This window comes from Bos javanicus, chromosome 21 (genome assembly GCF_032452875.1).
Source record: "Bos javanicus breed banteng chromosome 21, ARS-OSU_banteng_1.0, whole genome shotgun sequence".
Lineage (NCBI taxonomy): Eukaryota > Metazoa > Chordata > Mammalia > Artiodactyla > Bovidae > Bos > Bos javanicus.
Window position 1 is genome coordinate 31,244,275 of NC_083888.1, and position 13,458 is coordinate 31,257,732.

A 13,458-nucleotide genomic window follows, 5' to 3' on the forward strand; every position below is an offset into this window, starting at 1 on the left:
AATAAGCACCAAGAATCCAATTGCCCTCTGTTATGAAAAATACCAGTTCTGAGAGTTGACAGTATCACTTAAGAAGTTACTCTCATCTTTTCAGTCTATTAAACAGTTTTCTAGAACTGTTTATTAACCCAGATCAACAATAGTAGCTCTTAGTCCACAAAGCAGAAATAATTGAAAATATCTGAAGACTATAAAGTACCTTGTAGATAAATCAGCCTTAGCTTAGAGATTTTGTACCTATTCAGTGCTACTGCATTCACATATATGAAAAGTGAAGGACTCTGAATACAGCAGTTCTGAAAATCAACACATACAATCTTTCAGTGATATGTGCAAAGGAACTGATGCTTCTGCTTGTAAGTGCACTAAAATCCCTGTCACTATTCATTTACTAATACACTTCTTTTGTAAAAAGAAGGAGAATCTGATGAATAATTCATGTTGGTAGCCTCTTTTAAGTTTACTATTTACAAGGCATAAAATAATGTTCCCTTTCTCTTTTTAAGTTAGGAAATATATTCATCTGGTTACTGAGCATCTCCCACAGTTTTAAAATTGGAAAATATGAAATGATGACCACCAGCTCTATTATCTTACAATAAAGGAAAATGACATACTGACATATTGAACCCTTGTCCCACAAGTTTCTGGATGACCATGGGCAAATTACCTTACCCTTCTTAGTCTGTTTTCTTTTTGATATGACAGTGTTAGTAGAAGGTTCTTGTGATAAGTGACTGATAAGCTAATACATGCAAAGAACTTGAAATATTTTATTATTAGTTTTATTGTTACTAGTCGTAATAATGGCAGTATTTTAAAAAATGCATGCATACTTACTAGTCATAAATACAATGAAAAATTAACACAACACAAAATACCATTTCACAAATATTAGACTGATAAAAATCACTAAGTATGTTAACATAAACACTGATAAGAATATGAGGAAATGGGACTCCTATCCTTTACTAATGGGAAGTGTACTCTTTGGAGAACAATTTGATGTTACTTGGTAAAGTTGAACATGGATTTATCATAGGATTCAAAATTCTTACTGTAGGCATATGCACTTGAGAAACTCCCATACAGGTGCAAAAGAAGCTTATACAAGGATATTCACTGTATCATTGCTTGAAATAGTGAAAAAATAGAAACTACTGCCCTCAAATAGGTGTACAAACTGGGAATTTATTCATTTAAAAAAATGTCTAGAGCAGTTAAAATGAATTAATCAGAATTATATGCATCAACATAAATAAATTTCAACATGTTATGTGAAAATAGAAATTGAAAGAATTGTATGATAGCATTTATGTAAATTTTAAACACATACAAAAACAGAAATGTTTGTGTTTATTATATGAATATATATAAATATATACACACTATACACATATATATTACACATACATATATACAAATAATATAAAAAGTGCATGGGAACTATATATACATACTCTAACTCTCTCAAAAGATAAATCACTGTGTAAGGGAAAGGAATGTAGATGGGGAGTTAGCTGTACCTGCCACATTTGGTTTCTTACCAGTATGAAAAAAGATCTAAGACAATATGGAAAAATGTTATCAGTTACTGAAAAATGATGTCAAGTTGGTACATAGGTATTGATAATTTTGTAAGGTATAGGTTGATACAGTACATAAACTCATCAGATCAGATCAGATCAGTCGCGCAGTCGTGTCCGACTCTTTGCAACCCCATGAATCGCAGCACGCCAGGCTTCCCTGTCCATCACCAACTCCCAGAGTTCACTCAGACTCACGTCCATAGAATCCGTGATGCCATCTAGCCATCTCATCCTCTGTCATCCCCTTCTCCTCCTGCCCCCAATCCCTCCCAGCATCAGACTCTTTTCCAATGAGTCAACTCTTCGAATGAGGTGGCCAAAGTATTGGAGTTTCAGCTTTAGTATCATTCCCTCAAAAGAAATCCCAGGGCTGATCTCCTTCAGAATGGACTGGTTGGATCTCCTTGCAGTCCAAGGGACTCTCAAGAGTCTTCTCCAACACCACAGTTCAAAAGCCATCAATTCTTCGGCACTCAGCCTTCTTCACAGTCCAACTCTCACATCCATACATGACCACAGGAAAAACCATAGCCTTGACTAGACAAACCTTTGTTGGCAAAGTAATGTCTCTGCTTTTGAATATGCTGTCTAGGTTGGTCATAACTTTCCTTCCAAGGAGTAAGCGTCTTTTAATTTCATGGCTGCAGTCACCATCTGCGGTGATTCTGGAGCCCAAAAAAATAAAGTCTGACACTGTTTCCACCGTTTCCCCATCTATTTCCCATGAAGTGATGGGACCGGATGCCATGATCTTCGCTTTCTGAATGTTGCGCTTTAAGCCAACTTTTTCACTCTCCACTTTCACTTTCATCAAGAGGCTTTTCAGTTCCTCTTCACTTTCTGCCATAAGGGTGGTGTCATCTGCATATCTGAGGTTATTGATATTTCTCCCGGCAATCTTGATTCCAGCTTGTGTTTCTTCCAGTCCAGCGTTTCTCATGATGTACTCTGCATATATGTTAAATAAACAGGGTGACAATATACAGCCTTGACGTACTCCTTTTCCTATTTGGAACCAGTCTGTTGTTCCATGTCCAGTTCTAACTGTTGCTTCCTGACCTGCATACAAATTTCTCAAGAGGCAGATCAGATGGTCTGGTGTTCCCATCTCTTTCAGAATTTTCCACAGTTTATTGTGATCCACACAGTCAAAGGCTTTGGCATAGTCAATAAAGCAGAAATAGATGCTTTTCTGGAACTCTCTTGCTTTTTCCATGATCCAGCAGATGTTGGCAATTTGATCTCTGGTTCCTCTGCCTTTTCTAAAACCAGCTTGAACATCAGGAAGTTCACGGTTCACGTATTGATGAAGCCTGGCTTGGAGAATTTTGAGCATTACTTTACTCGCGTGTGAGATGAGTGCAATTGTGCGGTAGTTTGAGCATTCTTTGGCATTGCCTTTCTTTGGGATTGGAATGAAAACTATTCTTTGCAGCCAAAGATGGAGGAGCTCTATACAGTCAGCAAAAACAAGACCAGGAGCTGACTGTGGCTCAGACCATGAACTCCTTATTGCCAAATTCAGACTTAAATTGAAGAAAGTAGGGAAAACCACTACACCATTCAGGTATGACCGAAATCAAATCCCTTATGATTATACAGTGGAAGTGAGAAATAGATTTAAGGGACTAGATTTGATAGATAAGAGTGCCTGATGAACTATGGAATGAGGTTTGTGACATTGTACAGAAGACAGGGATCAAGACCATTCCCATGGAAAAGAAATGCAAAAAAGCAAAATGGCTGTCTGGGGAGACCTTACAAATAGCTGTGAAAAGAAGAGAAGCGAAAAGCAAAGGAGAAAAGGAAAGATATAAACATCTGAATGCAGAGTTCCAAAGAATAGCAAGAAGAGATAAGAAAGCCTTCTTCAGCGATCAATGCAAAGAAATAGAGGAAAACAACAGAATGGGAAAGACTAGGGATCTCTTCAAGAAAATCAGAGATACCAAAGGAACATTTCATGCAAAGATGGGCTCGATAAAGGACCAAAATGGTATGGACCTAACAGAAGCAGAAGATACTAAGAAGAGATGCAAGAATACACAGAAGAACTGTACAAAAAAGAGCTTCACGACCCAGATGGTGTGATCCCTAACCTAGAGCCAGACATCCTGGAATGTGATGTCAAGTGTACCTTAGAAAGCATCACTACGAACAAAGCTAGTGGAGGTGATAGAATTCCAGTTGAGCTATTCCAAATCCTGAAAGATGATGATGTGAAAGTGCTGCACTCAATATGCCAGCAAATTTGGAAAACTCAGCAGTGGCCACAGGACTGGAAAAGGTCAGTTTTCATTCCAATCCCAAAGAAAGGCAATGCCAAAGAATGCTCAAACTACCACACAATTGCACTCATCTCACATAAACTCCTAGAAAATTTAAATATTTTTGAAGAGAATAATGACAAACCAAAAGAGCATTGACTAAAATAAACAGGAAAAAAAAAACAAACAAACAAAAAACAAAAGAGCATTGAAACCTGTAAGATAAGGGTTAATGTTTTATTTCCCAGGTTTATTGAGATGCAGTTAATATACACATCCTTTAAGTTTAGGTATACAATGTGATGATTTGTGTATTGATTACAAAATATTACTGTTTTCTAGTTTCACCCCACTGATCAGAGAAGATACTTGATATAATTTCTATGTTTTTGGATTGTTGAGACTTCTTTTGTGGCATAACATAGGATTCATCCTTGAAAATGTTCCATGTGTGTTTGAGAGCAATATATATTTTGCTGCTGTTGGATGGAGTGCTCTATATATGTCTGTTAGGTCCTTTTGGCCTAAGTGCTATTTATTTATTTATTTATTTTTTAAATTTTATTTTATTTTTAAACTTTACATAATTGTATTAGTTCTAAGTGCTGTTTAAATCTGCTGTTTCCTTATTGATTTCCTGTCTGGAAGATCTATCTATTATTGTTGGGTGTTTCTTGTTGCTGTGTAGTTGCTAAGTCATGTCTGACTCTTTCACAGCCTCATGGACTGTAGCCTGCCTGGCTCCTTGGCCATGGGGTTTCCCAGGCAAGAATACTGGAGTGGGTTGTCATTTCCTTCTCCAGGAATTTATTGTTGAGAGTGGGGTATTAATGTCCCCAGTTATTACTGTATTGTTGTTCTCCATTTAGTTCTGTTAGTATCAGTTTTATAATTTAGGGGCTCTAACGTTGGATGCATAAATAATTACTTACTGTCATATCTTTGGTGGATTGACCCCTCTATCATTATATAATGATCTTCTTTGTCTCTTTTAACCATTTTTAGCTTAAAATCTATTTTTGTTGATATAAATATAGCTTCTCTTCCTTTCTTCTGGTTACCATTTCTTTGAAATACATACACCCCTTTGCTCTCAGTCTTTGTGTCTTTAAAGCTAAAATGAGTCTCTTACAGTCAGTATGTTGTGGGATATTGTTTTTATCCTTCAGCCTCTCTGTGTCTTTTGATTGGAGAATTTAATCCATTTACCCTTAAAGTAATTACTGGTTGCTAAGGACTTTACTATTGATATTTCACTAATTATTTTCTATTTTTTAGCTCCCTTGCCCTGTGTTCCCTTTCTTGCTGTCTTCATTTGTGATCTGATGACTTTTTGGGACAGTATGCTTTGACTTCTTTATACTAAGTGTATCTACTATAGGTTTTTCTTTGGGAAATCTTTTTATTGCATTCTGTTTTTTTAATTAGTTGATTTTAATTGGAGAATAATTAATTTACAATATTGTGGTGGTTTCTGCCATACATTGACATGAATCAGCCATGGGTGCACATACATGTGTTCCCCCATCCTGAACCCCCCTCCCTTCTCCCTCCCCACCCCATCCCTCTGGGTTGTCCCAGAGAACTGACTTTGAGTTCCCTGCTTCATGTATCAAACTTGTACTGGTCATCTGTTTCACATATAGTAACATACATGTTTCAATGCTATTGTCTCATATCATCCCACCCTCACCTTCTCCCATGTAGTCCAAAAGTCTGTTCTCTACATCTGTGTCTCTTTCACTGCCTTTAAGAGACACATGTACCCCAATGTTCACTGCAGCACTGTTTACAATAGCCAGGACATGGAGGCAACCTAGATGTCCACTGGCAGATGAATGGATAAGGAAGTTGTGGTGTATATTACATTCTGCTTTAAGTTGATAAGTTTGACAGCATACAGAAAATTTATGCAGTTGTCCCTCAGTATCTGTGGGGGATTGGTCCCAGGACCTGCTGTGGATACCAAAACTCACCGATGCTAAAGTCCCATCATTGGCACTCCATATCCTTGGTTCTGCACCTGTGGACTCAACCAACTACAGACTGTGTAGTACTATCAGTTCAGTTCAGTTCAGTCGCTCAGTCGTGTCCGACTCTGCGACCCCATGAATTGCAGTACGCCAGGCCTCCCTGTCCATCACCAACTCCCGGAGTTCACTCAGACTCATGTCCATTGAGTCGGTGATGCCATCCAGCCATCTCATCCTCTGTCGTCCCTTTCTCCTCCTGCCCCCAATCCCTCCCAGCATCAGCGTCTTTTCCAATGAGTCAGCTCTTCGCATGAGGTGGCCAAAGTACTGGAGTTTCAGCTTTAGCATCATTCCTTCCAAAGAAATCCCAGGGCTGATCTTCTTCAGAATGGACTGGTTGGATCTCCTTGCAGTCCAAGGGACTCTCAAGAGTCTTCTCCAACACCACAGTTCAAAAGCATCAATTCTTCAGCACTCACCTTTCTTCACAGTCCAACTTTATAGTATTTATTAAAATAAAAACTTGGATGTAAGTGGACGTGCACATTTCAGACCTGTGTTGTTTAAAAGTCAACTGTACTTTTATTTCTCCTTCCTCATATTTCAGGTTACTTATGTTACAGTTTACATGTTTTTATAGTGTTCATTCAATAACAAATTTCTGTGGTTATGGTTATATCTATTACATTTGATTTTTCACTTTCAAACTAGCTTGTAAGTGAATTTTATGTATCACCATTATAATACCAGAGATCTGATTTTGACTATATGGTTAGCATTACCAGTGAGTATTACACATCCATATGTTTTTGTCTTATTAATTATCACCTTTTTCTTTAAACCTGAAGAACGCCCTATAGTATTTCTTATAAGGGAGGTCTAGTGGTGATCAACTTCCTCTGCTTTTTTTGTTTGAGAAAGTATTTCTCCTTCATTCCTGAAGGACAGCATTGCTGAGTACAGCATTCTTGGTTGGCAGTTTTTTCTTCAGTATTCTGAAAGGCTGTGCCATAGGCTGGGCTTCTTGATCAGGCTGCTGGCTGTGCTCTGATATTGAGCAAGACTGCTGGCTGGCCTCTCTGGTTGGAAGCGGTCTCCAGTTGTATCTCATAGATGGGTGGGTCTAGAAACTGTCTCTGTGGTTGAGAAGAATTTTGTCTGGGCTCCATTACAGGGTGGGGTGCAGGCTATGCTCTGCAGCTGAGGATGGGACCATAGCTGGGTTCTGAGCTTTCCCAAGGTTACTGTTCAGTCCTCCTGGTTATGTGGGGTCAGAAGCTGAGCTCAACAGTTGGACACAGCTGCTGGCTTGACTCCCTGCCTGAACAGGGCTGTAGTTTGGACTCTGCAGCTGCCTAGGTTCCATAGCTGACCTTCCTGTATAGTCAGAAATGAAGGTAATGCTGAGCAAGAGGGCACAGATGATGACCTGTTTTCCTGCCCAGGCTGCATGGTAAAACAAGCTCTATAGCTGGTACAGCCTGGGGACCCTAAGCAGCAGAACTGCAACTGAATTCCCTGACCAGATGGGGCGACAGCTCAACTTCATATATGGGCAGAGCTGCTGCCTGGGATCTCTGCTTGGGCACCACAGTAGCCAGGAGCACAGTCCACCAAGATCTGAGTGCTGAAGCACCACACTCCCCTGTTCTATTTGCTCCCCAGTGGTCAAGCCCTGCAGATTCCCCCAGTAATCTTTGTTAGGTGAGACCAAAGTGGAAGTGTCCCATAATGCTGGGGGAGCTAGATGTCCATCTGGGCTCCTTCTTAGTACTGGAGGAACCACAGGCTTGGGGGGGCCTGCATGTAGCACTGTGCTGGCCTGTGGGAGCGCGGTGTGTGGCTGCTCCTCTTAGCCTTCTAATGAGGTACTTCTTGGTCTCTGAGGTCCAGTGGGAGATGCTTCAGGCTTACTCACTTTGTTTATTCTGAGTTTTCACAGTGGTTCTTGTCTATGGATAGTTACTATTTGGGCTTCTAGTGAGGCCATCTGTTTGATGGCACAATAAGTTCACAAACAATGAATGAAGACCTTGTAAATGGAGCATTTACCACAGGGAATGAACACTGATCCTGACAAATAGGAATATCATCTACAGCACTGGGATCCATTTCATAGTACAAGATGGTTGGCTGTTCTTTAGTATATTCCGCCCATATCTCAGAAAATTTCTGGAGGCCAAAAAAGCCAAGATTAAGGTGCCAGCAGGGTTGGATTCCTGTGAGGCTGCTCTTTTTGGTTTCCAGATGGCTGTCTTCTTGCTACCTCTTCACATGGTTGTTCCTCTGTGCAAGTGCCTAATGATTTTATCATATACCAAGAGCTTTTACAACTAAAAAACTCAATACCTCCAATAGGAAAATGGGCAAGTACATGAATAGGCAACTCACAAATGACTGTCTGAGTCATCAAGGAAGTCCTATTTAAAATGGCCAATGAACATTTAAAAATGTGCAGTATCACTACTAATATAAAGAAATGAAATATTTTCACCTCTCAGTCTGGCTAAGACTCAAAAGAATGATGCTATTCAACACTTTCTAGGCTGAAGGTACAAGGACATATTCATATGTAATCTCTCAGTTCAGTTCAGTTCAGTCATTCAGTCGTGTCCAACTCTTTGCGACCCCATGAATCCCAGCATGCCAGGCCTCCCTGTCCATCACTAACTCCCAGAGTTCACCCAAACTCATGTCCATTGAGTTGGTGATGCCATCCAGCCATCTCATCCTCTGTCATCCCCTTCTCCTCCTACCCCCAATCCCTCCCAGCATCAGAGTCTTTTCCAATGAGTCAGCTCTTCGCATGAGGTGGCCAAAGTATTGGAGTTTCAGCTTTAGCATCAGTCCTTCCAAAGAACACCCAGGACTGATCTCCTTTAGAATGGACTGGTTGGATCTCCTTGCAGTCCGAGGGACTCTCAAGAGTCTTCTCCAACACCACAGGTCAAAAGCATCAATTCTTTGGCGCTCAGCCTTCTTCACAGTCCAACTCTCATATCCATACATGACTACTGGAAAAACCATGGCCTTGACTAGATGGACCTTTGTTGGCAAAGTAATGTCTCTGCTTTTGAATATGCTATCTAGGTTGGTCATAACTTTCCTTCCAAGGAGTAAGTGTCTTTTAATATCATGGCTGCAATCACCATCTGCAGTGATTTTGGAGCCCCCCAAAATAAAGTCTGACACTGTATCCACTGTTTCCCCATGTATTTCCCATGAAGTGATGGGACCAGATGCCATGATCTTCATTTTCTGAATGTTGAGCTTTAAGCCAACTTTTTCACTCTCCTCTTTCACTTTCATCAAGAAGCTTTTGAGTTCCTCTTCACTTTCTGCCATAAGGGCAGTGTCATCTGCATATCTGAGGTTACTGATATTTCTCCCAGCAATCTTGATTCCAGCTTGTGCTTCTTCCAGTCCAGCGTTTCTCATGATGTACTCTGCATGTATGTTAAATAAGCAGGGTGACAATATATAGCCTTGATGTACTCCTTTTCCTATTTGGAACCAGTCTGTTGTTCCATGTCCAGTTCTAACTGTTGCTTCCTGACCTGCATACAGGTTTCTCAAGAGGCAGGTCAGGTGGTCTGGTATTTCCATTTCTTTCAGAATTTTCCACAGTTTATTGTGATCCACACAGTCAAAGGCTTTGGCATAGTCAATAAAGCAGAAATAGATGTTTTTCTGGAACTCTCTTGCTTTTTCCATGATCCAGCAGATGTTGGCAATTTGATCTCTCCATGTAGGACAATTTGGCAATTTGGATCAAAATCCTTAATACACATTCTATGACCCTAAATTATGCTTCTCAAAGTTTAATAGAAAACAATAATCAATTATAGGGAAAGATATTCTTTACAGTGTTATCTATAATAGTAAAATGCTAGAATAAACCTATTTAAGTAATAGGTCACCTGAAGCAAATCACCTTGGGCTTCCCAGGTAGCATTAGTGGTAAATAAGTGGCCTGCCAATGTAGGAGACATAAGAGGTGTCGGTTTGTTCCCTGGGTCGGGAAGATCCCCTGGAGGAGGGCATGGCAACCTACTCCAGTATTCTTGCCTGGAGAATTCTTGTGGACAGAGGGGTGAGGCTACAATCCACAGGGTCACAAAGAGTTGGACATGACTGAAATGACTTAGCACACATGCACGAAGCAAATCAATGCCACATAATCAAATGCTTGGAAAGCCGGTAGAAATTCATTTGCAAGTTTCTGTTGATTTGGAAAAAAATAAATTAAAAAGTATGACGAAAAAGTATGACATAAAAAGTATGTATAAGTATTACAATTTGTTTTCATAAAATAACCACATATATTACACCAAAACCAAAATTAAAACCAGTGATTATCTTTGGGTGGTGGGATTAAAGACAATGCTTGTATATTAAAAAATGCATTGTGATCTTCTATGTTTTCCAAATTGTTGTAGTAACTCCTACAGCGCAATGGTAAAAACACAAATAATTCAATTAAAAATACGCAAAGCACCTGAATACATGTTTTACCAAAGAACAGATACAAATGGCCAGCAGACACAGGAGAAGATGTTCCACATCACTAACCATCAGGGACATCAAATCCAAACCACAGTGACACACTACCTGCACCTGTCAGGGTGGGTATAAAAACAAACAAAAGAGAGACCCTGAAAACCAGGAAATAACATGGCAGGATGCAGAGAGAAAAGTGAAACCTTGTACACTGTTGGTGGGAAAGTCTATTTGTAGAGTCACTATGAAAACCAGTGCGGCATTCCTCCAAAGATGACACACAGAAGCGCCGTATGGTCTGTCAATTCCACTTCTGGGTATATATCTGAAGGGAATCAATCATTATCTTAAAGAGATACTTGCACTCTCATGTTCACTGCAGCATTATCCAGAGTAGCTAAATGTCCATGAACAGATGAATGGATAAGTAGAAGTGGTAAAGTTGTATACAGGGCTTCCCAGGTGGCTCAGAGGGCTTCCCGGGTAGCTCAGCTGGTGAAGAATGCGCCTGCAATGCAGGAAGAGACCCTGGAGGCTACCCACTCCAGTATTCATGGGCCTCCCTGTTGGCTTAGATGGTAAAGAATCTGCCTGAAACGTGGGAGACCTGGGTTCAATCCCTGGGTTGGGAAGATCCCCTGGAGGAGGCCTGGCAACCCACTCCAGTATTCTTGCCTAGAGAATCTGCATGGACAAAGGAGCCTGGCAGGCGAGAGTCTACGAGGCTGCAAACAGCTGGACACAACTGAGCGACTACGTACACACACACAGATGGCTCAGTGGTAAGGGATCCGCCTACCAGTGCAGGAGATGCAAGAGACATTGGTTTGATCCCTGGGTGAGGAAGATCCCCTGGAGGAGGAAACGGCAACCGATTCCAGTAATTTTGCCTGGAAAATTCCATAGAGTTGGACACAACTGAGCACACCTGCAAAGTGGTGTGTGTGTGTATAAAATGAAATATTATTCAGCCATAAAAAAATAAGGAAATCCTGCAATTTCTAACAATATGGGTTGCCCTTGAAGGCATTATGCTATGTGAAATAAGTCAGACAGTTAAAGGGCAAATACTGTGTGGAATCTGAAAGGGTTGAACTCTCAGAAACAGTAGAATGGTTGCTGCCCAATGCTGGGGGTGGGTAGGGGAAAGGGGGAGATGCTGGTTAAAGGGTACAAACTTACATTTATAAGATGAGTAAGTTCTAGGAATGTAACACACAGCATGGTGACTAAAAGCTAGAGTACTGCACTACATACTTGAAAGCTGCTAAACAGTAGCTCTTAAATGTTTCAGTATACACACACACAAAAGGCAATTATGTAAGGTGATGGAGGTGTTAACTAACAGTTACTGTGGTAATCATTTTGCCCTATATATATGTGTAACAAATCATCACCTTGTACATCTTAAACTTACACAACGCTATATATGTCCACCCATGTCTCAATAAAGCCAGGAAAAAAACCGAATTGCAGAGCCTCAGGACTGACGCATTTCCTTGGCAAATTTCAAACCAGTTTGTTTTTTCACATTGCAATTTTTTCTGTCCTATACATAATACTGCTTTCCTAGAACTATGCTAAACACTTGAAATTGCCAATATTTGCATCTTACAAAAAAATTCCAATGTTTTATAGCCAAAAGATATTATTTGGATATTCTGTTAAAGGTTTTTTTTTTTAATTTGTTTTTGTATCCCAGGACCTTGTAAAGTGTCTGGCATAAAGTGAGTACAAGTGGCAATATTTTGAGGTGATAAGATATTTCTGAGGATCTCTTAGGGCTAGAAACTTGACTGAACCTTCTAAAATAGGGAGAATAAACACTGTTATTACCTCATCTCGGTTAGACACCCTCTTGCCTCTTCCATGCCAGATAAGAAGAGAAAAGGGACATACGTCAGAGTGATGTACCCTCTTCCAGCTCTACCTTAGTGGTACAGGCAAGACAGCAGTGCCAAAAACTGTGCTGGAATGCTTCGCTCACAACTTTGCAATGCTAGAGATTTATAAACCGACAAAAAGGCGCAGGTTGCAGCAGGGAGTGGAGTGAGATTTCCTGTTGGTTCATATTTGAGAAGGTGAGAAAGAAAGCATGAGACTATTTACATATATTCTGCTTGCTTCACTAGGAAGATCTGAGATAGAGTTTGTGGTCCTGCACACAGGGATCATCAAGCCAGCTAACAATACATTATCTACAAGAAAACAATATTTACCAAAAGTGCTTCAAGCCAGATAGAGTGACATCGTTTTGCTCTGAAGCACTGTAATTGCCTATCATCCTTTTTAAGTTACATGAATTATTCGGTTTGGCAGATCACCACTGTTATTTTTTCCCCCCAATAACCTTTTTTTCTTTAATGAAGGATCTGGTAACTATAATAATGAGTGTAAAAATGTAGGTACTGTCTCCTGGAAGGCCCACTGGAATTGCACTGAAGCATCTGGCTGGGCCTTCTGGCTCACTGTAGTTGAGTTGTCTGGATGACAAGAATGCAGGGCTGCTGCATCACACAGTAGCCCAAGGGAGGATGCTGGGACTCAATGGCATTTATCAGCAGGGAGGGCCAGGTTCTACAGACCAAAGGGACATGGGGAAATTGAATGAGATCAAGCAACAGAGAGAAAGGCCAGGGAGGGTCAAAGTCAAGTGCTGCATGATAAATGGTCTGTGGACCCAAAGGGCCTGCCTAGTACTCTCGAGCAATAAATATGCTTGGGGAGAGAGGGCAGGCGGCTGCAAGGGACAAGTTAACAAAGTAATCAAGGGTAAGAAAGATCCTGAATGAAACAACTGTTTCCAAGAAAGCACTACAAGAGACCAGATGAAATTTATGAACTGAGAAAGAAGCGAATGCAGAAGAGGGCATTCTCTTTCTCCTATTAACCTACTATAAGCTTCAAAGAGTAACAAATTGCATGGGTTTTGGGAGTCAGAGATCAGTGCAGATCACAGAGGAGTTTCTGCTAGGTGGGACAGGTAATTGATTAACACCAGATGGAATCCTATTGGGAAATTAAATGTCCTATCTGATTCCAGATTCACCAGGGAAAAAGAATTTGAATGTCAGAGTAGGAATAAATTTCCCTGGAGAAAAGGTGACCATGGAAGGAAACAGGGTTGAC

General features: G+C 40.4%; 1 protein-coding gene across 5 annotated transcripts in view; it reads right to left on the reverse strand.

The window, feature by feature from the left end:
• The window catches only part of SCAPER (S-phase cyclin A associated protein in the ER), a 423,555-nt gene that overhangs the window by 70,332 nt on the left and 339,765 nt on the right, over positions 1-13,458 (reverse strand). The window lies entirely within an intron of this gene.